The 27859-nt window shown below is 38.6% G+C and overlaps 2 long non-coding RNA genes across 6 annotated transcripts in view; one reads left to right on the forward strand and one right to left on the reverse strand.

The window, feature by feature from the left end:
* LOC103792329 (uncharacterized) overlaps window positions 1-2201 on the reverse strand; it is a 50609-nt gene extending 48408 nt beyond the window's left edge. Inside the window, exon 1 of one of the 2 annotated variants that reach the window (XR_004741705.3) lies at window positions 1757-2201. This is a non-coding gene — a long non-coding RNA (uncharacterized LOC103792329). Of the gene's footprint in view, window positions 1-936 lie in introns of both variants that reach the window. The other variant, XR_619013.5, reaches the window with a different exon arrangement.
* Window positions 1243-27859, forward strand: LOC128931724 (uncharacterized). 4 transcript variants are annotated; one of them, XR_013533854.1, is made up of 5 exons: window positions 1243-1420; window positions 13711-13792; window positions 19565-19628; window positions 25261-25367; window positions 27487-27851. It is a non-coding gene; the product is annotated as an uncharacterized LOC128931724 (long non-coding RNA). The 4 variants fall into 4 exon arrangements; XR_013533855.1 differs by lacking the exon at window positions 25261-25367 and having other exon boundaries at window positions 27487-27855; XR_008480582.2 differs by lacking the exon at window positions 19565-19628 and having other exon boundaries at window positions 27487-27853.

Raw genomic sequence — 27859 nt, forward strand, 5'->3', positions numbered from 1 at the left:
TAAACCTCTAGCCAGACTGATCCCAAAAGAGAGGAGACATAAATTACTGATGGGAGGAATGAGAGTGGACCTCTCCATATATCCTGCAAACATTGACAGGATGGTAAGGGGACATTATGAACCAATTTGTACTAATAAATTCCACCACTTTAGATGAATGGGCAAGGAAATGTGTTTCCTTGAAAGACACAAGCTAACAAAACTCACTCAAGAAGAGGCTCTTTGCCAGCTTAATACTTTGGTTAAGGGAGAGCCCTCCAGGCCCCACCAGAAAGAGGTAAAGAAGGAGGAAGAGGAGAAGAGAGACCTGATTAGAAGGTAGGTAAGCAGGTTGCATCTAATAGGCCCATTCTAACTTCCCCATTTTTCCTGGGCCATTGGGTAGAGAAATTCCAGAATTTGAGCCTCTTTGACTCCAGATCACCACTGAGTCCAGGCTTCACTCAGCCAACCTGGTAGACTAGAGCCAACACATTACATTCCAGATCTTGAGTGTTTATACCTACATCAATAAATACAGCCCAATCACTCCTTCCATTTCATTTTCATTAGTCTAATACCCTTAGAAGACATCCCATGATGCTCCCTAGTCTCCAACAGATGTACATTGGCAAGATCCTGTAATTCTCTTGGTAGATAGACTGTCTCCTCCAAAACTAGGATTTGTGTTTCTCCACCTGGGCTGTGTTGGATCTAACCTCATTATGGGCCTGGTGGCAATTAGGGTGGTAGTGGCTTATATCAGGGGGAGATGTGCACCTATTTATGAGCAGATTCCCAAGGTGTATTTTCTGAAGGGCATATATACATGGAGAAGTTGCCTGAAGGCCTGAGTTCAGAGAGGCATGGAGTTTAAACTTCTTAGCCTCTTCCATGTCTGCCCAAATGGCCCCATTCCACGCCTCAGTCACCCACCCCTCCCCTCCTAGCCATTACCTGAGAGTGAGAGCCATGCAGCCATGCCTTAATCAAAACTGCAGCCCTGCAGCCCATACATCAGGCAGAGCTCAGCCATATCTGCCCCATGACTGTAGGAAGTGAGGAGGTCCCACTAAGCTGCCAGGCTTTCTCACTGTCTGAGTGTGCTCTGAGTAAAACACAAATAAAACTAATCAATAATAACAATCCTCACAACCTCCAATTTCTTCTTTTCTCTGTATACCATGTCTAGTGTCACTGGAAACAGCCAGCTGACCTCACAATGCTTATCTCACTGTTGCTGTCAAAGCAACAGGGACTATTGCCCTTTGATCCCATCCCTTGTCCCTCCACCTGCACTTCCTCTCATGCCACCACTGAGGACAATTCGAGAAACTGATGCTACCGTGTGGAACAGCTTACCAGGGTTTCATTCCCTGCAAAGTTATTTGTATACTTGTCCACTACAGGAACAACCCAACGTCAGAAGTCTTTTTAGAGGGTTTGTATTCTGGGGCCATTTCTGGTACCAATGACTGTCAGTCAGATGTTATAGATGTTAAACGCAAATGGAGTAATTGAGAGAATTTAGGGAAGAAGCTATTTTAAAGGGTCTGAGCAAAATGGGAGATACATAGTTGATAGACAGATTATGCACAGATCAATGAAAGATAAATGATAACTAAATAATATGTGGACAAATTACATAGATGATAGATAACAGAGATAGATAGATAGATAGATAGATAGACAGATAGATAGATGGCATGGAAGGGGGTGGGGAAATCTGTTAGGGATAATGAGGGATCCCATTATGTTACAACAGTATGAGAGCTACCTAGAGAAAATTGTGGCCTTGACAGAGGGATGCAGTCAAACCAAGGTCCCTGGATGGAGCCAGAGGAATCAGCAGCCCAACCTCACTCTTCTCGTGCTGCCTCTGTAAAAAGCCGCATCAATAGGGGCATGTGGGTTACCCTTCAGGGTGCAGAGCAGAGAGAAGGGTGGAGCAGGGACGTGGAGGTGCATATAGTAGGTGCCTGGCACATGATCCATCCAAAACCTCGCCTTGCCAGATCACCAGATCACTCAGTCACTGCAGCTTCCCTCTGACTCCAGCTCACTTTCTCTTGTCATGACCCATACAGTCCTCCGATGCTCCAACAAGGACACCAAAGGCAAATTAGTATTCACCCAATTTTCATTGTAAATGACTGTCTTGCTAGTGAAGAGGTTAGTGAAGAAGACCCTCTCCTGCGTTCTGTTTCCTTAGAGCCATCACTGCTGTCAGTGAGCTGGCTAATCCAACAAATCCCTGTGTATTTGTGAGGTCAATCGTAGTAAGGACTTCATGCACTGCTTATATCACACAAGAGCTGAGAGGAGACAGCACTCCATCCTGGTGCTCACTCCCCTGTTGATAGATTTCTCAGTGTCATCTCCTTGGGAATACTGCTAGTCTCTGTCCCTTAAATAACTATATGGTGTTTCCAAAGTTAACAATATCAAAGACGTTAAAGCATTTTATTTAGAAAATAACCTGATGGAAATAGTAACTCAATAAAATGAAAACAGTATCTTTATTTCGTTCAGCAGGATGGACACCTTTAAAAATTCCAGTGTTATATTCCTTTTAAAATTCTTCCAACTTAGGATAAAATTTCATTGAGAATTATCATAATCTGGCTTTAAAAAATCATTCTCTGGACCGGGCGCAGTGGCTCACGCCTGTAATCCCAGCACTTTGGGAGGCCAAAGCAGATGTATCACCTGAGGTCAGGAGTTTGAGATCAGCCTGGCCAACACGGTGAAACCCCGCCTCTACTAAAAACACAAAAATTAGCTGGCTGTGGTGGTGGGCGCCTGTAATCCCAGCCGCCTGGGAGGCTGAGGCAGGAGAATCCTTTCAACCCGGGAGACAGAGGTTGCAGTGAGCTGAGATCACACCATCGCATTCCAGCCTGGGCAACAAGAGCGAAACTCCATTTCAAAAAAAAAAAAAAATCATGCTCTGGAAAGTTAAGTAGTCTGACTCTAATAAAATAAGGCAGTGGGGGAAAAATGCTTAGTCACCACAAAGCATAGAATGATGGAGATTTTGTAAACCAGAAACAGCAGGACGTTTGGAAAAAGAAAATGGCCAAAATGGAATATGCCTGGAGAAAATATTTGTCTTACCCAATCAAGAAATCCATGCCATATAGCATTAGGGTTAATTTCGGGTGAAACTGTGAAATTAGCAAAGTTGGTATTTGATGATTTCATCGTTGGGTCTTTCTCCAATTCTTAGAAAACCTTCCTTGACCCCACAGGTACTGCATTTTCTTCCTCTCATCTCTTCTTTCTCCTCCTTCTCCTTCTCTTCTCTCTCTTTCTCTTTTTCTATCTCTCTTCTCTTCTTCCCCTACCTTCTTCACAATTACCACCCTAATCTATCCCTTCTCACTTCATTTATATTCTAATTTCAAGAATCAGAAAAGTATCTCAACAATTCATTCACATTGATGGTAAAAATGACTTATAAATCGCAGCATGTTACTATTTTATGAACTGTTACAATTTCACAGGTGACAATGGCTTTTTAAAACTCCAGGTCAAACTAAATATAATTGGGGGAATTTAGGCAATACAATAAGTGGAGTGAGGATGTTCCTATGATTGAAGGTGGGCTACAGCCCTCTGGTCAACCAACCACAACATACATCAAGTGCCTCATTTGAGCTAGGCACTCTGCCAAGAGTTGGAAATGCAAACACAATAATATACAAACTCAGCTAATTGAAGAAGCTCTCATAATACAGTCTCCTCATAAATGAGCCAGGTACAGACCATTTCACCCGTAAATCATTTCAAATATTCAAAGAACATATACTTCTAATTCTATTTCAACTCTCATAGAACATTAAGAAAAGTTTCACACCACTTTTGTCATTATGAGAAATACTTATATCAAAACCTGATAAAAATAAATATAGGGTTTTCACTAGTAGAATGGCTGTTCACAGAAATTACCCAAATGCAATAAGAGGAAACAAATGGGCAAGTGCAAATTCCATCTTTGACACAACCAGGATACATCTCTAATTCCTAATCACAATATTTGAGAATGGGCTGCCAAATATCCACCCTCAAAGATATTCACCAGCCCCACTGATGGATGCAGATGAAAAGAATCCCAGATAAATGAAACTGAGTAGTGTTTGTCTTAAACAAATTCATTACAATAAAGTAGAGTTTGTCCCAGCAATAAAAATCTATTTGTATAGCATATTAACTAAAGAAAAATTGTCTTATCATCTAAATAGAGGCAGAAAAATCATTCACTAAAATTGAATGTTCACTTATGATTATAAATAAAAAGAGTGATTTATAGCTAGTAACAAACAATAACTCTTTTAATTTGATAGAAGTTATTAAAGCAGGGAAGCATCATATGTAATGATGAAAATACCCAAGCATTTCCATTAAAATCAGAAATAAGGCAAGGATGGCTGTTATCATTACCCATATTCCACCTTGGACTGAAGGCCTTAACCAAGTAATATAGCAAGAAAAAGAAATAATAGGCATGGTAATTGAAAAGGAGTGATACAGTGCCTCATAGAAAACTGAAAAGAATCTATGGAAAGTCAACTGGAATGAATAAGAAAGTTTAGCAAGATTGCAGGATCTTAAAAACCACTCATAAAATTATTAGCATTGCAGTATGCCATAATAAAATTTTTAAATTGAAAGGACAAATGATAGATATAAAATTTCCCATAACAACAAAAACTATAACTGACATAGATTTGAACTAACAAGTTATAAAAGGCTTTTTGTCAGTGATTGCCAAACATTACTGAAAGGCAAGAAGAATTGAATAATTAGAAAGCTGAACTATATCCATGGATGAAAAGACTCAAAATCATAAGAATATCAATTCTCCCTCATTTAAAATATAAATTAAAAGCAATTACAACATAAATTCTAATAGGATATTATAGAATTTGGCAAAATGATTCTTGCCAATATGGAATGTGGAAAAATTGAGGACCAAGAATAGCTAAAACATGTTGAAGAACGAGGAAAAGCAAATTACTTTAATAGCTAATGTGGCTTATGAAGCTATTGTAACTAAGGTAGTGTTTTATTAGCACTGGGATAGTCTAAGGTACAAATGAAGGAGAATCCAGAAATAGGTCAGAGTGCATGTGAAAAGTTTATCCCTAAAAGCATTGATATTAAGCTTATAGTGGCCAGAATTTCCTTCAAAATCAATATGAGAGAGATGGCATGGGTAAGCATTGTATAGGCTAGAATCCGCCCAGCATTGGTGGTGGTCTGGGATGGGAAATAGGTACATGGGTGTTCACTGTTATTTTGCCTACTTTCAGAAAAAAAAACTTCCATTATAAAAAGTATTTTTAAATTATATCATAAATACACTAATATATATTTAAAAAAATAGATTTTTATTATGTATTTTTGAGGTTTATAACATGATGTTATAGGATACATATGGACAGTAAGATGGTTCTAAAATATATTCTAGACAAAAAATGTCAATAATAAAATGAGAAATTATTCAATAAACAGTTATCGAACAATAAGTTATACCGTAGAAAAGCAAAACAAAATTCTTTCTTCATCAAACTCACATAAACTCACTCCCCCTCAGATATAGGTACAGGCATGTGCACATAGGCACACCCACTCCAGATGAATTAAACACTTAGATATAAAAAGCAAACTTTTGGAAGAAAATAAAGGGGAAGTTTTTCTAATTCTAGGATATTTCTTTAACACGAAACACACAGAAAAACACTACTAATAAAGGAAAAGAAAAATTAGTTTACCATACTCACTGAAACTGAAAACTTCTCTAACACAAAAAAGACTTAAAACTTTTTCTTAAAGCCACAAACTGGGAAGAGATATTTTCCAAAGATAAAACAGAGGATGACAATCCACAATATAAAAGGAACTCTTATGAATCATTAAGAAAACAGTAAAGAATTTTTAAAAACTAGGCGAAGTTAATGAACAGCAAATGGACAAAAGAGAAAACCCAACAGCCATTAACAATATAGAAAGATTCTAATTCTTGCTAGAAATAAGATCAACACAAATCAGATACAATGTCACACTCACCACCTGGACAAAAATTTAAAATTTGACAACAATTAACACTGGCAAAGATATGAAGTACTAGAAATGCATATATAATGCTGGTAGAAATGTAAAGTAGTAAACTTACTTTGGAGAGAGACCTGGCAATGCCTATTAGATAATAAAGATGTGTAAAACCTAAAATACAAATAAATATAAAAACAAACACTTAAATAATAAAGGTAATGCTCAAAATTATAATGTTAAATATAGTGACATATACAAATGGCATGAGACATGTCAACAAATGTAAATGGGAAAAACATTTCTAATAACAGAAAAAGGCTTACAAATTGTACCCCAAAGCAAAACCCAACATTATGCTGTGTATAATGATTAAAAATAAAAGTATCAGTGAAAGTATATTAGGCAAATACAAGTAAAAAGAAGAGGTTGTTCATTTACTATTATTTCATTGATTTCAAAGCAAAAGTACTAAGTGAGACAAAGAACAAAGTTGGAGGACTGGCACTACCCAACTTCAAGAATTCCTAGAAAGCTGCAATAATCAAAGCAATGTGGTACTGGTGGAAGAAGAGACTATAGAATTACAGGACAGAAATAGATCCGCACAAATACAGTAACTGATCATTGACAAAGGAACGATACGAGTCAATGGAGAAAGGATACAGCTTATAACAAACAGGGCTGGAAAAACTGAACACGCACACACACAAAATTTTAAAAATAAACAAATCTAGACAAATACCTTGTAACTTTCACAAAAATCAACCCCAAATGGAATATAGACCTAAATAGAAAATGCAAAACTAAAATTCCTAAAAGATAACAGAGGAGGAAGTCTTGATTTCGTTGGCTTGGTGATGACTCTCTAGATATAGCACCAAAAACATGATTAGATAAGAAAGTTCCATTAAGTGAAACATCATTAAAATTACAAAGTTCTGTTCTGAAAAAGACACTCTTAAGAGAATGAGAAGACAAGCCACAGACTGGCAGGAAATATTTCCAAAACACATATCTGATAAAGGACTGGTAAGCAAAATATCCAACTTTTTTTTTTTTTTTTTTGAGACGGAGTTTCACTGTTGTTACCCAGGCTGGAGTGCAATGGCGCGATCTCAGCTCATCGCAACCTCCACCTCCTGGGTTCAGGCAGTTCTCCTGCCTCAGCCTCCTGAGTAGCTGGGATCACAGGCACGCGCCACCATGCCCAGCGAATTTTTTGTATTTTTAGTAGAGACGGGGTTTCACCATGCTGACCAGGACGGTCTTGATCTCCTGACCTCGTGATCCACCTGCCTAGGCCTCCCAACATTTTCTTAAAACTCAGTAATAAGGCCAGGCAAGGTGGCTCATGCCTGTAATCCCAGGACTTTGGGAGACCAAGGTGGGCAGATCACTTGAGGTTAGGAGACCAAGATCAGCCTGGCCAATATGGCAAAACCCCATCTCTACTAAAAATACAAAAATTAGCTAGGCATGGTGGCACATGCCTATAATCCCAGCTACTAGGGAGGCTGAGGCAGGAGAATAACTTGAACCCGGGAGGTGGAGGTTGCAGTGAGCCGAGATCATGCTACTGCACTCCAGCCTGGGCTACTGAGCAAGAATACGTCTCAAAAATAAATAAATAAAACAAAAAATAAGAAGAAGAAAAACAACCCAATTACAAAACAGACAAAAGATGTGAACAGACACTACACCAAAGTAGATATACAGAGAGCAAATAAGCATATGAAAAGATGCTCCACATCAGATGTCATTAGAGAGCTGCAAATTTAAATGACAATGAGACATACCACTTACACATCCATTAGGATTAGCACAATTAGAGTAGTCGTCCAGGGATTCAAGTCATTTATCTGTAGAATAAAAACAGCTGGTAAACTTTCATAAGCTATTTCGAAAAAGCATGATTTTTCCAGTCAGCCCATGGGAGAGCTTCTGTCTACTGAAAACTGTACTATCTAAACTGAAAAGCAGATGAACTAAACTGCTGGTAGGATAAGAAAAAAGCAATGAGAAGAAGACCTGCCTGAGCATTAACTAAAGGGAATAGGATACTTTGACATCCAGAACTAATTTTAATTCTATTTTAATTGTCATTTGTCCTACTAAATGTAATCAAAGTCCTGTCAATCATTAGCATCACGATGAAAATATTCTGTTATATATATATATATATGGTTGTATCTCTTTTGAAGGATATAGCTCTTATCTTCAACTGCACCTTAGATCATCTGGGAGCTCTAAAAATGCCCTGCCAGTGAAATCAGAATCCTTGGAGGATTTCGAGTTTAGTTTACTTGAAAGGATAATTATCACTGGAAAATGCATTTCTCCTATTTCACTGTTTTTCATTTTTTTTATGAGATGGAGGCTTGTTCTGTCACCCAGGCTGGAGTGTAATGGCACAGTCTTGGTTCACTGCAACTTTCATCTCCTGGGTTCAAGCAATTCTCCTGCCTCAGCCTCACAAGTAGCTGGGATTACAGGCACAAGCCAACATGCCCAGCTTTTTTTTTTTTTTTTTTAAGTAGAGACAGGGTTTCACCATATTGGCCAGGCTGGTCTCTAACTCTTGACCTTATGATCCTCCCAACTCAGCCTCCCAAAGTGCTGCGATTACAGGCATTAGACACTGTGCCTGACCCTATTTCATATTTTTGACAAGCCCAACTTTGACAGAAAAATGCTAACAACACTAATAATAGCTAACACTTGCACAGTGCCTACCACGTAATAGAAGATGTAAGAAAACATCAGCTTCTTTACACAGAGCTACAGTCTCAGCTTCTTCATGTACGACTAATTCCTTTTGCTCTTTACGAAGATAAAATCCACTCATTTGCTTTTGTTTAATTTGGGGGACAAAATTGAAGACATCGCACCTGTCCACACACAAAAGGAGGATGCAGCAAATTGGAAAGCTGTCTATTCTATTTGCTCACAGTGGCATGAAACCTAAATTATGAAGAACTTAAATCATTCTGTGAATATTTTTAAAGCCATATTCATTCCACCACAGCAATAGGACACTCTCCTTGTAGCTCACCTTGCCATCATCTTGCCATATTCTTCAGTTGCCTGACACGACATTTCCTCCCAACCACTATTTGTTAACATGTAGGCAAGCCCCCAAAATGGGGCAGCCCTAGCTGAAATGCAGTGTCATCTGAAAACCGCACTCAGCACTTTTCCCTGTCTTCAAAACAGTCCAACAAGGCGATGCATGGACACAAATGGGATGGTTCACTAAGGATTTGTGGATAAAAGACTAAGTCGCGCTTCCCAGAGGAAATTTAATCCAAATCCCCGTTAAGCAGTTTTGTTCGCTCCCTTAAAGTTTCTCTTCCCTGACAACTATCTCAACCCTCGTCTTCTCTTCCCTAATAAGACCTAATCCAAATAGTAAGCTCTGGTTCTCACTTTGCAAAACCCACTCAGGAGAACAAAACCTCACAGCAAGCCTCATAGTGGCAATCTATCATCTTCTCGCTAGCAGTGACCTTGGGGATCTCATCTCCCAGGAAAAGTAGCCTCTCACAGCGTACCTCCCTATGAGAGGGAGAAAAGATATTTTCCCATTCTGTGCATACACAACTGAACTTGTTTCCCAAGAGTTTTATGGAAATCAGATGATGAAATACTCATTGCAACTATACATCTACAGTTCTGAAGATGCAAAAATGCATTGAACTTACATCCACTTACAGATGGCGAAACAAAGGCACTGAAAAAATAGAGGAATTATCCAATATGCCATAGCGAATAGCAAATTTTATACCATAACCTAGTCCTCTGTCTTATAGCGCAACTTTCTTCCCACTAAGGGGCTCAGCCTCCCAGCAAGGACCAACATTTCTGCTTGCGTTAGGTCCTTAATCTTTATTTTCTCATCCATAAACTGAAGCTGGATCTTATTCTTGAAAATTCTACAAGGATCCACACTGTGAATGTGTGTACACTTTGTGTTTCTTAGAAGAAATATATTTAATCAATACAAGGTGTTTCTCTAACAAGGATCTCTGTTTTGACCTCTGATATATGTCAATGACTGATGTCATATATTTCAAACCAAAATACAGCTCAATATTGTCCTGGTAAATCAGGCATGTCAATTAACTCAGCCATAAAACCTTTAAAAAATTAAAGGAGGGGGCTTTGGCAACTAGATTAAAATGCAGAACCATGTAAGTGTTTCAGGCTGTTGGTGCTCCTCACTGCCATCCTGTATGCTACCGCCATGACATTGACAAGACTGAGTGGGACTATGACTCAGCTATGGGTTGGTAGATATTTTTAACCCATTCAGATCATTCATATTAATTTATATCTAACTGTATCAGCTCAAAGAGGAAGAAGAGGAAATTGAAACTACCAGTTGAAGTCAAGTGGAGGTAGGACACCTCCTCCTTCCCTTCTCCCAGCACTTTTTCTATCAGGATAATGTGGCAAATTGAAGTGAAGGTACAGCCATTAAATCATTTTTTCTCTACAATGTGACTGATTCCACTGTGCCAAGAGAATCATGACATCTTAAAGCATAGGTGACAGCTGGTGAACTGAATGCCATTAACTTCATGCCCAGAAATCTGAATTTGCTGGGTTTTTTTAAATATAGAAAACACATTTGAAATATATTTGTCTGGTGGGGGGTAAGATTGGCATTAAGGTAAACAACTAGAAAATTGTTCATAGCAATGAACTAGTGCAGTGCCTTTTCATTCCCAAACTGTAGAAATTAGAGACTGTTCACCAGATGTTGTTTAAAAAAATAGATTTTGTTAAAACTAATTTAACTACTAAATTGCTAAAAGGTACACTCTTGTAAGCCCTCTTTTAGCTGAAAATGTCTGTGTCTTGTTAAATGTTTATTGAATAGTGTAATTATGTTGCTTTTGCTGTTAAATGATATTGACATTCTTGAACAAGAAAGATCTTTATTCAGGCAAGATGAAATGTGAACATCTGGCAGAGACCTTATGTGGAACGTTGAAACAAACAAACAAAAATCTTGACCAGTGTGTTCCTTTTTTCTTTCTTTTACCCTTTCCCAAGTTTTCTGGATGTGACTCACATCAGAATATACTTAAACATGAGGACTCTGTCACTTACCATAGAAATATTCAAAGCAAATCCTTAGCAAACCAGTGGCTGCTGAAGATGAAGTCAATTCAGCTGTGAAACAACTGTTTCTCAAACAATGAGCCAGCTGCTTGGTTCACTTCGAATCATTGTGAGAGTAAAAAGAAAAAAAAATTTAACTAGATGTAATATAATGGCCATTTGTCATAATTTTACTAGAAGCTTAATACTTCATATAACAAATTTATTTGGCCTCTAAGACACCACAAATATGTAAGAAATTAATACCTACGTGATATTGTCAGCTTGTTAAGGGACTTTTTCTTGACACGGAATGTCTCAGTTTTAGGAATCTTTTGATTTTATCCTTTAGATGACTGACCCTCACAAAGTGTGATTAGGTCACAGGAAGAGGCTCAGCAGAGTGGCTGGCTCTCTGTGTTCCAGCATATTTCTTTCTTCTCTTTCCCATTTCCCATTGTGTAATGAAGAATGACAGAAACTTGGCTCTACTGCACCCTGAGAACTCTTTATTAATTTAATGGCAAGATTTTGATTCATGTGGAAAAAGAAGTTGCCTATAACCCTGAGTGTTCCACAAGGAATCTTCAGTGCAGAACTTTTGTTCTTTTAGGTATCCTGGTCAAAAAATAGATTTAGACATCAGAGTAAGTAAAATATAACAAAAGGCAAATGTCTAAAACCAGCTGTATCTACACAGCAAAGCAACATTTGGCAGGCCAGTACCCTTCATCCAAGCCCAGCTCTGAAGGCTTTCATTCCTCTAAAATACCCAGAATGGTTATCAAGAATGTCCCCGTTGGCCAGTTCCTCAGCTTCCTATTTGCTTTTCTCCTTCTATGTAAGTTATACTTCATTAAACATTTTTTTTTAAGTCAGGACGCCATACAACCATGGCGTGACAATATATGACCAGAGGTCTCCCTCCTGCTCTTCCACTCATCCACACAAAGGCTCTTCTAGTTTGTCAGGAAGGCCCTGGGCAAGAGGGAAGAGCCAAACTCTATAGTCCCTGAACAGGTGCTGAATCTAAACTATTAAATTGTCTATTAAAATAAACAATCTATGAATCTAAACTATTAAATTATCTATTAAAATAAGCAATCTATTAAAATAGCCTTGGCAGGGTAGGCCTGGAAAGATGAGGAGAATTGATAGGGACATTCAAGTTGGGCAACAGCATATGAACACAAGTGTTGGTGTTCATGGAGGGGTGAAAAAGGAACAGCTCAAGCAAGTCAGAGCAGGACTGGTGTTCAGTTTTGAACATTGTGTAGGTGGGTGATAGAAGCAGGTAGCAAAAGAGAACAACATGTACAATAGCTTACATTAACCTGCCAAGGGAAGACTACTGTAAGAAGCTTGGCATGGCTGGAGCATAAATCTTGGATAGGAAGAGATTTAACCAGCTATAAAGAAATTAAGTAGGCAGGAGTCAGGTAAGCAAGTCTCCGGCAGGCTGAGAAGTTTTAATTTAATCCAAGAGGCAATGATACTTTTGATGAGGGTATAATATGATCAGCTTTGTGTTTTAGAAAGATCACCCCTATGATTTTAGAAGAATGGATTGGAAGGATAATAACATAAGGATGAAGAAGCAACATGGATAGGAGAAATTCTGCAGAGTTAATACACACAGCCCTCTTTGTCTGACAGAATGAGGATGGTGATGGAGATCACCTTTGTGGTTTCGGTCACGGTCTCCATGAAGATGCTAGTCTTAAATTGGAGGAAGAAGATGAAGGAGTTTGGTTTGAGATATGATACACCAGAGTTTCTTATGAAGCTGTACAGCAGAATCCCCAGTGGAATTCATGAAGGATAACTACAGAGAGTGAGAGAGAGAGAGAGAAAATATAACATATATACACACATATATATGCATATATATAAATTATTTGATTAAAATAACATATTCATTTTAGAAAACTGTTACACAGCTGGACTGGATATTATAGGTTCAGTAGTTAAATATCTTAAATAATAATCGCCATCTAGCTCATACGTGGAGCATACATTTCGGAGTTAGTTACAGTTCAGTTCTACTTTTGAAGGCATTTGAATAATAAAATGCATTCAGAAGTAGAACTGAACTGTATTGATGACATAATTCGACTGTCATGAACTAAGAATGACCTTAAAAAGCCAAGTTACCACAAGAAAGAATAGCTCAATATTAACTATGCCAAAATCTAAATTACATTCAAAAGGGAGATACTAAGTAACACAGAGTTAAGCTAGGTTAACACTTCAGCTTCATGGAAATATCTTTGCAGCTAACTCATCTTGGCAGGGAAGAGACACATCCACAGGTTCATTTACAGTTAAGGCAACTAACTCTACCCCAGTGATTTTCCATTTTCTTTTATGGAATTCCAGGATCTCAAATAATAATCCATGAGCAAATTAAAAACTTTCTTTAAGAAAAAAAAAGTTGACCCTGGTTTGTTTTTTTGTTTTGTTTTGTTTTTTTCATCTCTACAGCTAACTTCCATTGGGAGGTGAAGCAGAACCTCCTTGGGACAAGAATAAAAGTCAAGACCTGTCATTTTCTTTTTTAAATTTTAGGTTCAGTGGTTCATGTGCAGGTTTGCTTTATAAGCAAATTGCATATCATGAGGTATGGCGTTCAGATTAACTCATCACCCAGGTAAGTGGCACAGTACCCGACAGGTAGCTTTTCAATCTTCACCTTCCTCCTACCCTTTACCCTCAAGTAGGCCCCAGTGTCTTTTGGAGGATCTGTCATTTTCATAAAAGACTGTACACTTAAAGATTCCTATATCAGTATCTGATGTCCATGGGAACTACTCTCTCACCCACATAGAATATATGCACACCAGGCACCTCAGAAAACTGTTCAATGTTCTCTTGTTTAATGAGGTATAACTTACGTAAAATGCACAAACCTAGAAGTGCACTACTATGCGAACTCTTACATGTGTATACACCTGTGCAATCACCAGGGCAAGACAGAGGACGTTTTCAACATCCAAAAATATTCCCCATGTATTTACCCGGTAACCACTGACGTGGATGCTACAAACACTGTTCTGACCTCTGTTGTCACAGATTTGCTTTGCCTGTTCTTGAAATGTAAGTGAAATCACACAGTATCTTTTTTATCTGGCTTCTTTTGTTCAACACATTGTTTTCGAGATTCATCCAGGTTGTTGCATGTATCAGTAGCTTGTCTCTTCATATTGCTGTGTGGTATTCAATTGTATAAATATACCACAGTCTGTGTGTTCATCTTCCTTTGATGGACATCTGAGCTGCTTCCAGTTTCTGGCTCTATGAAAAAGCTGCTATAAACATTCTGGTGCATATCTGTTGGTAGACATAAGCACTATTTTCTCTTGGATATTACCTACAATGGGCATGCATATGTGTAGCTTTGGGTACACTGTAAAACAATTTTCTAAAGTGGCTGCACAAATTTATGCTTCCACCAGCAGAAAATCATGATTTACACACCATTTTTGATTTACACACCATTTCTTTCTATGCAACTGTGAACAGACTTCATATTATACTGGAATAATATATGAACCATGCCAACATCTCATTCTGTTAGGTCATTAAGTGCATACCTTGTTTTAAGCTAAAGCACCAGAAATACTTGCCTTTATTGTACTATTTTAGATGCCCCAAAAAATACCTCATTGAATTTCATTAAAAATCTATATAAGAAATAGGCATAAGAAGTGTGAGAATTGCTAATGGTTCTGATAGACAGATGAAGGATCCTCCAGCTTACTCAAAACCAAAGACAATTGGATTTGATCATTTCAACACATTTTAATTTTTTTTATTTATACAAAATAATTGTACTTATTGATGGGGTACATGTAATAGTTTGACATATACATATAATGTGCAGTGATCAAATCATGGAATTTACGATACCCATCACCTCAAACATTAGTCATTTATTTGAGTTGGGAGCATTTAAAATCTTATCTTCTTGCTGTTTTGACATTTTAAACATAAAGCCAACCTCAAAAGTATAAATTTTTAAAAGCCTTTGTGACCTAAGTTAAAAAAGACATTAAAATCAGAGCACAATGTTGGAGTTGACATCAAATGACCTATGCAAATATCATAATAAACGCCCAAAGTATAGGAGCCTATATACTCGCTTGAGAATCAAGAGTCAAATGTTTAGGGTTCACATTGACGCCACCAATTCATCTTGTTGCAGAGTAAACTACTGATCTGTGGATTTCCAAACTTAGTGAATTTCAGTTACCCAAGCCATATTGAGGGATTGGCAAACTTTTTCTGTCAAGACTCATACAATAAACATTTGAGGCTCTGCAGGCCAGCTGGTCTCTGTCACTCAACTCTGCTTCATGTAGTGCAGAAGCAACCACAGACAATCCATAAATGAACACGCATGGCTGTATTCCAATAAAATTTTATTCATAAAAACAGGCAGCGGGCCGGGCGCGGTGGCTCAAGCCTGTAATCCCAGCACTTTGGGAGGCCGAGGCGGGTGGATCACGGGGTTAAGAGATCGAGACCATCCTGGTCAACATGGTGAAACCCCGTCTCCACTAAAAACACAAAAAATTAGCTGGGCATGGTGGTGCGTGCCTGTAATCCCAGCTACTCGGGAGGCTGAGGCAGGAGAATTGCCTGAACCCAGGAGGCGGAGGTTGCGGTGAGCCGTGATCGCGCCATTGCACTCCAGCCTGGGTAACAAGAGCGAAACTCCAACTAAAAAAAAAAAAAAAAAAAAAAAAAAAAAGGCAGCAGATCATATTTGCACCAACGATTATGGTTTCCTTACCCCTGCTAATTTGGAAATCTAGGCTTCTCCAATTTATTTAATCCTTATTAAAAATTTCACTATAACCTGTCCCCTCTTCTAATTTGTTGACTACACAAATTTATTATATTTCCGAGTCTTTCCTGTTATTGTGTATACTTCATTCATTTTCAGTCATTGGATAATATTTTGATGTGTCAATATTGTTAAAAACAAAAACCTATTTACCCAAATATTTATCATCAATAAATATTTGGGCTGTTTCTACTTTGGGACCTCAATTTCCTCATCTGTAGAATATAATAATATCTACTTCATACATTTTTATGGATTAAATAAGTCAATATATGTAAACTGCTTGAAAATGTGTCTGACACATGATACATCCCATAAAAAGTTTGCTATTATTATTGTTTTATAGTTATGTCTGGATGCCCCACTCCTACTATATTGCTAGTTTACTGAGTTTGAAGGTCATCTTCCTTCACTTCCTTCAGGGCCTACTATAGTGACATAATGAATGATTATTAAATGTTGAAAAGGAATGAAAAATTTAGGATAATTTAATATTATCTTTATTTATTTTTTTTTGTCTTTTTGTTTTTTCCTTTGTGTGGAGAACGGGGTCTCGCTATATTGCCCAGGCAGGTCTTGAACTCCTGGGCTCAAGCTATCCTCCCACCTCTGCCTCCCTAAGAGCTGGGATTACAGGCATGAGCCACAGTGCCCAGCAATATTATCTTTATGTAACAAACACATGCTAAGAAATTCCAACCAAAATTTTAACAGGGCTTCTGTGGAATTTGGTAATAATACTTCTAATGAGGAAAAGAAAATAAAGGAATATACCCCATCAGACATCAAAAATAAATATAAAGCTACTGAAATCAAGAAAACATAGTATTTATATCATGATATAAATATTGAAAGAAAAAATAACAGAAAAGAGAGCCTGAAAGAGATTTGTGAATTTGAAGACTTATATAGTTGTAGGAGGTGGCACTGAAAATCAGTCAGTGAAAAAATTGGGGGATAATTAATAAATGGTGCTGGGACAATTAATTATAAATATGGAAAAAAATAAAATTGGATCCCTACCTCACACTATATATAAAAATCAAAGGCATAAATATATGAAACAATTCTCTAAAATATTTAGAACCATAACTATAAAACATAATATATACTAAAACAAATATTTCTATTAATCAAATGGCACTCCTTAAAAGGGAAATTACGTTGGTAAACTAGGGGAGAGTATTTGCCACCCATACAGGCATACCTTATTTTATTGTGTTTCACTATATTGCACTTTGCAGATACTGGGTTTTTTACAAATTGAAAGTCTATGGCAATGCTGCATCCAGAAAGTCTACCAGTGCCATTTTTCCAGCAGCATATGCTCACTTTGTGTCCCTCCATCACATTTTGGTAATTCACACAATGTTTCAAACTTTTTAATTATTATTATATTTGTTACAGTAATTTGATGTTACTATTGTAATGGTATCACAGACTGAGCCCTATAAGAAGGTGAACTTAATTGATAAATGTTGTGTGTGTTCTGACTGCTCCATCAGCTGGCTGTTCCCCCATCTCCCTCCCTCTCCTCAGGCCTCCCTATTCTCTGAGACATAATAATATTGAAAGTAGGTCAATTCATAACCCTACAATGGCCTCTAAGTGCTCAAGTGAAAGGAAGAGTCCTCTCTCGTTTTAAATCAAAAGCTAGAAATAATTAAGCCTAGTGAGGAAGGCATGTCAAATGATGAGATAGCCTAAAGCCAGGCCTCTTGTGGCAAACAATTAGCCAAGTTCTGGAAATTAAAAGTGCTACTCCAGAGAACATTTAAATGATAACAAAGCAAGATAACCCTGTTGCCAATATGGAGAAAGCCTAAGTGGTCTGTGTAGACCAGACCACAAAAAACCAGCTACAACATTCTCTTAGGCTAAAGCCTAATCCAGAACAAAGCTTTCACTCTCTTCAATCTTTTGAAGACTGAGAGGAGCTGCAGGAAAAAAGGTTGAAGCTAGCAGAGGTTGGTTCATAACATTTATGGAAAGAAGCTGTTTCTAGAACGTACAAGTACAAGATGAAGCAGCAAGCGCTTATGCAGAACTGCAGCAAATTATCCAGAAGATCTAGATAAGATCACTGATGAATGTGGCTATGCGAAACAACACATTTTCAGTGTAGATGAACCAGGCTTCTTTTAGAAGAGGATGCCATCCAGGACTTTCACAGTTAGAGAGGGGAAGTTAACATCTGCTTCAAAACCTCAAAAGATAGGCTAACTCTCTTGTTAGGAGCCATGTATCCAGTGACTTTCAGTTGAAGCCAATGATTACTTACTGTTCTGAAAAAGACTAGGATGCTTAAGAATTATATTAAAACTACTCTGCCTGTGCTTTATAAATGGAACAACAAAGCCTGGGCCACAGCATATCTGTTTACAGCATGGTTTCCAGAATACTTTAATCACACTGTTGAGACTAACTGCTCAGAAAGAAAGATTTCCTTCAAAATATTACCACTCATTAATAATCACCTAATCACCCAAGAGTTTTGATGGAGATATACAAGATATGAATGTTGTTTCTACACCTGCTAACACATATCCATTTTGCAATCCCTATATCAAGGAGGAATCTCAACTTTCAAGTCCTACAATCTCAGAAACACATTTTATAAAGACTATAGCTGCCACAGATAGTCATTCTTTTAATGGATTTGGACAAAGTGAATTGAAATCCATCTGGAAAGACTCACTGTTCTGAATGCCATTAAAAACATTTGTGATTCATGGGAGGAGGTCAGAACATTAACATTACCAGGACTTTGGAAGAAGTTGATTCCAGCCACTACAGATGACTTTGAGGGGCTCAAGACTCCAGTTGAAAAAGGAACTGCAGATGTGATGGAAATAGCAAGAGAGCTAGAAATAGAAGTGGAGCCTGAAAAATGGGATTGAATTGCCACAATCTCATGATCAAGCTTGGATGGATGAAGAGTTGCTTCTTATGGATGAGCAAAGAACACGGTTCCTCAAGGGGAAATCTACTTCTGGAGAAGATGTTCTGAACATTGTTGAAAAGACAACAAAGGATTTAGAATATTAAATCAACTTAGTTGATAAAGCAACAGCAGGGCTTGCAAGGATTGACTCCAATTTTGAAAGTTCTATTGTGGCTAAAGTGCTGTCAAACAGCCTCACATGCTACAGAGAAATCTTTCATGAAAGGAAGAGTTGGTGGGGCGCAGTGGCTCATACCTGTAATCCCAGTACTTGGGGAGGCCAAGGCAGGTGGGTCATCTGAGGTCAGGAATTCAAGACCAGCCTGGCCAACATGGTGAAACCCTGTCTCTACTTAAAAAAAAAAATACAAAAAATTAGCTGGGCATGGTAGCACGCACCTGTAATCCCAACTACTCAAGTGGCTGAGGCAGGAGAATTGCTTGAACCTGGGAGGTGGAGGTTGCAGTGAACCAAGACTGTGCCACTGCCCTCTAACCAAGGAACCGAGTTAAATAAAGGAAGGAAGGAAGGGAGGGAGGGAGGGAGGGAGGGAGGCAGGGAGGGAGGGAGGGTGGGAGAGAGGGAGGGTCCATCAATACAACAAACTTTATTGTTGTCTTATTTTTAGAAATCACCACAGGCCAAGCCTTAAGGAATCACCACCCTACTGGTCAGTGGCCATCGACACTGAGGTGAAAGCCTTCACTAGCAAAAAAATTATAACGCTATATATTTACTTATAAATATATAACATATATACACATTTATATATATACAGCATTTAAACATATGTTATTTCATATATAATAGACTACAGTATAGTATAAACATAACTTTTCTATGCACTGAGAAACCCAAAAATTCTCGCTTTTATTTTGAGATTTGCTTTATTGTGGTGCTCTGGAACCAAACCTGCAACATCAAGGTATGCTTGTAAAACTGACAAATGATTCATAGCTAGAATATATAAAGAACTTCTAAAAATCAAGATAAGGACAAATGACCCACTAGAAGTATGGATAGAAGATTAAAACAGGTGCTCCATAGAGGAAATACACATGGCAGTACCCTCAGCCTCAGTTATCATGAGAGCGTAAATTAGGACCACAGTAAGAGGCAAAACCTGGCAAGATTTAAGAAATCTGGGCTAGGTGTGGTGGCTTACGCCCGTAATCCCACCACTTTGGAATGCTCAGGCGGGTGGATCACCTGAGGTTAGGAGTTCAAGACCAGCTTGGCCAACATGGTGAAACACCATCTCTATTAAAAATACAAAAATTAGTTGGGCATAGTGGTGGGCACCTGTAATCCCAGCTACTCAAGGAGAATCACTTGAGCCTGGGAGGCGGAGATTGCAGTGAGCACCATTGCACTCCAGCCTGGGTGACAAGAGTGAAACTCCATCTAAAAAAAAAAAGAAAAGAAAAAGAAAAAGAAATCTGACAATATAAAATGTCGCCGAGAAGGGGAGACCAGTGGAAATTCTTACAGACTTCCCATGGAAGTGAAAGCCACTTTGGAAACCAATTTGGCATCATCTTATAAAATGTAACATTTACTCAATGACTATTCACACCTCTATACCATAGATAGAGTCTCACACATGTGTACCATGAGGCATGTACAAGAATGTTTATAGCAATACTGATCATAAGGGCAAAAAACTACAAACAGCCCAAATATCCAATGGTAGGAAAATTGGTACACTGATCTCTTTTTCTATTTACACAATGGACTATTGTACAACAGTTTAAAATAAATTAATTCTACATGACATGGAAGACTCATAGAAATATAACATTTAATGTAAAAAGAAAGTCCCAGACCACTTAACATAATTATCGAGCTCAAAAAAGTTGAACAATATATTGCTTAAACATGTAGACAAATAATACTATATTTTTAAAGGCAAAAAAATGATAAAAATTTAAAAATTGAGATAGGCCTGGCATGGTGGCTCACACCTATAATCTCAGTATTTTGGGAGGCGAGGTGGGTGGATTACCTGAGGTCAGGAGCTCAGGACCAACCTGGCCAATATGGTGAAACCCTGTCTCTACTAAAAAATAAAAAATTAGCTGGGCATAGTGGCAGGTGCCTGTAATCCCAGCTACTCGGGAGGCTGAGACAGGAGAATTGCTTGAACCCAGGAGACAGAGGTTGCAGTGAGCTGAGATCATGCCATTGCACTCCAGCCTGGGCGAAAAGAGTGAAACTCCATCTCAAAAAAAAAAAGAAAAATGAGATAGTATTCACTTCTGGCACCTAAGAGGCACACATGGGGAAATGCCTGTTAGTGGAAACGCCATTGGTTTCTGTGTGGGTTTATATTCTACCATTATGCTTCAGTTTCCATATATGTTACATATATTCTTTAATAACAAATATTATATTAAATTATAATTTAAAACATTAAAGAATGAATGAATCAATCTCGGTGGGATGCCAGGCAAGGTACTATTATTTGTATCAAGTGGAATTTAATCTCCTCAGGCTTAGGAGGGAGAAGCAATACATTCACAAGGGGATAGATGATTCTCATAATGGGGAATAGATGATTCTCTCTGGAAATGTCTTGGAGTGACCAGATTTTCCCCAGGGAAAACCAGACTTCATTTCAGGTATGGAAGTAGGATAAATGGTTTTTTAAAAATGTTCAGAATATAGAGGAGTTCACTCAAAATTAAACAAGAAATTCACAAGAGTAGTCGAACTTCTATTTGGATAAAGAATTATACACATATTCAAAAGCCTAAATTATAGATGCTAGGGGAACCATGTATTTCTCCTGTTTCTTTATTGTCATGATAATGCTCTTCTCTTTATCCTGGTCTCCACTTGCTGATAAGGAAATAAATACTTCATCAGATCCCTTACTTGCTAATTACAATTTTAAATCATCACAAACTTCAGTTGACTGTCCTATAGCCTATCACATGAACTATGGTCAAATGCAGTCATTAATACACTTCTGAAGAACTTCAAACCCAGTGAAAGAATTGTGTGAATCAACTCACTTTTCTAGGCTTAAGTGTAAAAAGAATGTTCCCTATCAGCTAAGTTTCCTAAGCGGGAGATCAAAATTACAAAGATACTAAAGTTTTAATATGAGGTGAAAATAGATATAGAATTGTTCCCACTAGAAACTTCCTAGACTCTTTCTAATATGTTATGTCTTGCTTTGATGCTGTCATGAAATTGGCACTAGAAGAAACATGTGACTTTAAAATGGTCTTACCAGCACCTAAATTCTCCTTTCTCTCATTCTCCTTGCCACATTGTAGCATCTTTGAAAGATCTGTTTTTCTCTATTATGGAACAAGAACATTCCTCTAAAGTTGATACCCTGAAGCTCATTTTTTTTTCCTCATCATGAATTATTGAAGTCATGTGGCCTTAAAAAGTGCACACTGGATAAGAAGAAGCCAAAGCTATTACAAGGTTTTCTTTTCAGAACCTGTCATTATTCTTAAAGCATGTGATCTGAAAATCTAATATAAAATAGGGTAAAGTGGATGTTCATAGACACCACTTCTGGTACAACACAGTTAAAATAGAAGACGTAGGAAGATCTAGCACAGTGCGTGACTGAGCTGGCAGGAGGGAAGGGAGCTCCGAACACAAAGTCCTTATCCCTGGAAGTAACCAGTAACCAGGTGCTCACCAGAGCCAGGCTGTGTGTGCTTCAGCATCTATGTTCAATCCTGGTGGCCGAGCTCCTGGTTCATAAGGGACCACCCACCAGAAGACAGGAGACCATACTGGGACCCGAGCAGGCTGGAAGATTAGATCAGAGCAGAGACATATAAACTGGGGAGCTGTGGTTCCTTTGAGTTAGGAGGAAACACAGTGGTGGAGAAACACACAGGGGCCTCCCATGCTACTGGTGCCAATTTACTGTTCAGTTGCATGGTGGGTACATGGGGGGTTATTTTACTTTTATCCTCTAAATTGCACATGTATTATTTCCATGACTTCTTTTAGTTAATATGAAATAACTTTGCAGATGTCAAACCCATGTCAAAATATCAAGGGCAATTTCAATTCAGAAAACAATCTTTGTTGATGATAAAAAGCACAGCTCATATGTTTTGTTTTGTTTTATTTTGTTTTTTGAGATGGAGTCTCCCTCTGTGGCCCAGGCTGGAGTGCAGTGGTGCAGTCTCAACTTACTGCAATCTCAGCCTCCAGCGTTCAAGCAATTCTCCTGCCTCAGCCTCCCAAGTAGCTGGGATTACAGGTGCCCACCACCACACCCAGTTAATTTTTGTATTTTTTATTTTAGTAGAGACGGGGTTTCTTCATGCTAACTAGGCTGGTTTTGACCTCCTCACTTCTGGTACCCACCCGCCACAGCCTCCCAAAGTGCTCAGATTACAGGTGTGAGCCACCACACCCACCAACTAATATGTTAACATATCTGTACATCTTGTGTCGTTGCAGGGGTCAGGCTTTCAGGTCAATTTCATAATCGCCCTCCTCCTGAGCCTCATCATTTCTTGAAAAAAAGTTAGAAAAAATGCTGAGCCCTGGCTTGTTCAATTAGCTAATGCTCCACTGCCACCACACTCATTCTTCTGCTGTCAGTTTCCAACAGATGACCTTCTGTCATCATCAGGACCAGTTGGAAATAGTTTGCAAGCTTTCAAAAATCAAATTCATATGTCCAATGCAAAAGGTGATCAAAAAGTTTTAATTTTCCAATCTTTGGAAAATGATTTCAAAGTAGGAAATGCAAAATATTTTTAGCAATAGCCTCTTACCAGAATATGTGTTCAGCTTCTCAAAGGACAACTCTGAAAAGGCCAACATTCCTTAGAATATCAGAAACCTTGTATTATGTTTTCAAAGAATTGGTTTCGTTGGCCAGGCGCAGTGGCTCACGCCTGTAATCCCAGCACTTTGGGAGGCCAAGGTGGGTAGATCATGAGGTCAGGAGTTTGAGACCAACCTGACCAACATGGTGAAACCCCATCTCTAGTAAAAATACAAAAAATAGCCGGGCATGGTGGCACATGCCTGTAATCCCAGCTACTCAGGAAGCTGAGGCAGGAGAATCACTTGAACCTGGGAGACAGAGGTTGCAATGAGCTGATGTGCCACTGCACTCCAGCCTGGATGACAGAACCAGACTTTGTCTTTAAAAAAAATTGTTTTCAAGTTGTTATATACAAATGGTGCTTTATTAATGAAAAATTATCTCTGACAATCCAGAAACTAGTTACAGAAGATGGAACCTATTAAAATATTAAAGTTAATTCTTTTTGAGTATTTGAAGAAATCAAAAAAAGTTGCCATTTGCAGTTTTAATCAGAATCTTTTAAAATACAATCTGTAGCCTTAAGACCTAACATCCCAGGGTATAATCTAAGCTCAGAGTCGACACCACTCCCCACCAGCTGTATTCTTAAAGGAAGACCTCCAATTCAGTTTCACTGGCCTCCGGGTTCTTCCCAAAATACATCAGGCATATTCCATTCAGGACATTTGTACCTGCTGTTCCTTTTGCCTGAACTGCCCTTCAGCCTTGTGCCCACAGAGCTCAATGTCTCATTCACTCGGCTCTTTCGCTCTTTTACGAACTGTCTTCTTTTCTCTGTAAGTCATCCATACTGTGCTGTCCACCACTGAACCCCTTCCGCCAGGATTCTCAATACCCTCTTCCCTCTTTATTTCTCCATACTAGTGGCCACATCTCTATACTGTACTTTGAAATATGTTTTTATTTTTTCTTTCTCACTGGAAGATAAGCCATGTGGGTGTAGGGATTTCGTGATTTTGATCACAATGTTTGTTAATGTCCAGCCCCTAAGAAGTGCACCTGCCATGTGTCGATCTGCACTAAGTGTACCTGAATGAATGAGTGAAAGGAGCCTGCCTATGCCCACCTATTTCAAACAGTTCTAACAGAGAAGCTCACATTTAAGAATCTTTGGAAGCGAGCCCAGCCTTCCAGTCATCCCAGTTATATGGACCTACCAGCATGGAGAGGGCAGCATCCCCAGCCACCCCCTGGCTTCCCAGCCACACTGCCCAATCAGAATTAGAGAGTAGGGCAGCAAAGAGTTTCTCCTTTTGCCTACTCTCTGAATCAAATGAACACTATAAAAACATCCCTTATTCCTATCAATCTTGGCAAAACCACCCAAAGGATGTTCCTACACCAACTCCCCAAAGAAGGCTTTCTTCACATAGCTGTTTTTCTCGGGTTGCTTTCCCCGTCTTTCTCTCCCCATGTAAAATGCTTAAGCCTTCAAGCTCTGTGCATTTCGTCTGATGAGAGATTTAATTACTGGTATTTTGAGTGGTGCATGTTCACTACAGGAACGATGAAAGGCGCCTGGAACCCTCGCTGAGAGCTGTGAGCAGGCAGTGGTGATGATGGAAGTGAGCGGGGCTGGGGGCTGCGCACAGCAGTACCCATCACCTAGGTGAGAGACCCCAAGCCCTCACAGCTATCTGTCAGCTCAGAATTCCGTAGAGTATCAGACGATTTCATTTTCAGCATGATCCTCTCTTAAAATGTGCAATGATAAAAATCTTAGTGCAAACATTCAGCATTGAAAGGCCAATTGTCGTTAGTATGCTTTTCCTCCTCTATGTGCAACTTCTGAAGAAATAAAGCAGAATTGTTCAAATTGAAAATTATTTCCTGTACTCTGACATCCATCCATAACTCAGTTTCATTGGCTGGCTCAATGGTAAAATGAATATAAATAGAATAATGAAATTTTTCTCTTTTAATACACTGGTTTCTTGGCCGTGGTCCATGCAGCTATTAATCCAACACAATTTACCGAATATATAGAAGCTGAGAGTACACAGGTATTAGGTGACAGTCACACACAGTGGAATGGAAACAAAATGCTCTTACTAACCAGCCACTGCTCAGTTTCCAAGTCAGACAGAAATGGTGAAAAAAAATAACTTCCCTATTTATCTGCAGATCAGTGTGTGAGAGTTACTGCCATTTGTGCTGGGGAATTCAGAAGAAAATATAACATTTTTTCCATTTCTTTAACAGTGATAGTTACTGAAACTCTAGATGCAAAACTAACCTCCTACAGAAATCTCCTAGATCTACACAGACACGTCCATATCCCTGATGAATGGGGCTCATTTTATGTATGAATCTTGCTCATGACTTAGAGTGCACAGAAAATGCCATAGCCTCACTTTTAACTTGTGTGTAGAAGGGAAACGTACTGTATACAACGCTGCCACACTTGAAGTCTCATTCTCCTCTCATGGTGTACATCATCTCCATCACATTATCTATACTTTCATTTTTTAATAATGCCCTTTACATTCCCTCAATAATTTTCTTTTCTTTTCTTTTTTATTTTTTTCTTTGAGATGGAGTCTCACTCTGTCCAGGCTGGAGTGCAATGGTGCGATCTCGGCTCACTGCAACCTCTGCCTCCCGGGTTCAAGGGATTCCCCTGACTCAGCCTCCCAAGTAGCAGGGACTACAGGCACATGTCACCACACCCAGCTAATTTTTTGTGTGTATTTGTGTATGTGTGAGTGTGTGTGTGTATTTTTTAGTAGAGATGGGATTTTACCATATTGCCAAGTCTGGTCTTGAACTACTGACCTCAGGTGATCCACCCACCTCTGCCTCCCAAAGCGCTGGTATTACAGGCATAAGCCACTGTGCCCGGCCTACAGTCTCTCAATAATTTTCTTTATAAACCTACTTTTGTCTTATTCCAAGTAATAAAAATCAACAGTTTTAGTCACTGGTTCATTTAGCAAGTATTTTTTTGAGTATCTACTTTGTGACACACATTCTGGGAAGCTAGAAATAAGAGCTGTGAATAGACCAGATGAAGGCCCTGTCTCATAGATGTTATATTTTAATGGAGAAGAGAGTCAAAAAACAAATAAACATATGACATTCCTACACATGTAAAGTTCCTCCACATTCTACCTGAAAGTATCACACATGGTGTTCAGGAACCCATCATCTGTGAGATGCTAGTTCAGTGCCTTGAACCCATGCTCTGGAACCAGATGCTTGGGTTTGAGTCCCAGTTACCTAGCTTATTGCCTGTTAGAGCTTTTGTAAATTACTTTACCTTCAGAGTTTGTATTTCTTTTTCAGGATAAGCAGGATGCTGACAGTTCGCTCACAGAGCTATTGTTAAGTATTTAGTGGGATAATGTGTATGTAGTACTTAGCAGAGTACATCATAAATAATAAATGGTAACCATTATATATCTGTAAACAATATAATTAACGGGGACATTCAGTCCTTCTCACAATAACCACAACCAGCACTACATTAATCTTATATTTTGTTAATTTTTAGTTACTTCTGTCATTACTTTCAGGAAGAACCAATGGTCTTCTTTTTTATACTGGGCATTTAATAAATAGAATTCATATACTGCAATACTAACTGTTTTCCCATCTCAATTGGCGGTGGTATTGGTTCCCCAATAATTTTAGCGCTTCAGATTGAAAGTTCCAGGAAGGTTGGGTTTATTATTATTATTTTTTTTGGTTTTCATTTTCTTCCTTTTTTTTTTCTTTTTCTCTCACAGGTGAAATAACAGCTGGAACTTACCAGAATTCTACTCCTCAAAGAGTCTGCATGCAGTGGCATAAAACTAACACAGGTGCCCCAGCATGATGACAAAGAATAAATAGAAGCATATGTTCTGAAAGGTCCATAATTCTTTGCTTCTTAGAATACTACTTATAAAACGTGGTCAGCTTTGTTCTGCAAATTGGCTGACACCTAACACAGAGGCACCGCCGTTGGTGCCCGCGTGACCGTGGCACCTGGATTCCCTTATCTTGTTTATTATTATTAACTGTTTCAAAAACACTTTGGAGATTTGAAGAAAGGGATAGATTGTGATCTCTTCTCAGAGTGTGGTCCTGCCAGGAGGCCAAATGACTTTTTAAAGGTCC

This window comes from Callithrix jacchus, chromosome 4 (genome assembly GCF_049354715.1).
Source record: "Callithrix jacchus isolate 240 chromosome 4, calJac240_pri, whole genome shotgun sequence".
Taxonomy (NCBI): Eukaryota; Metazoa; Chordata; class Mammalia; order Primates; family Cebidae; genus Callithrix; species Callithrix jacchus.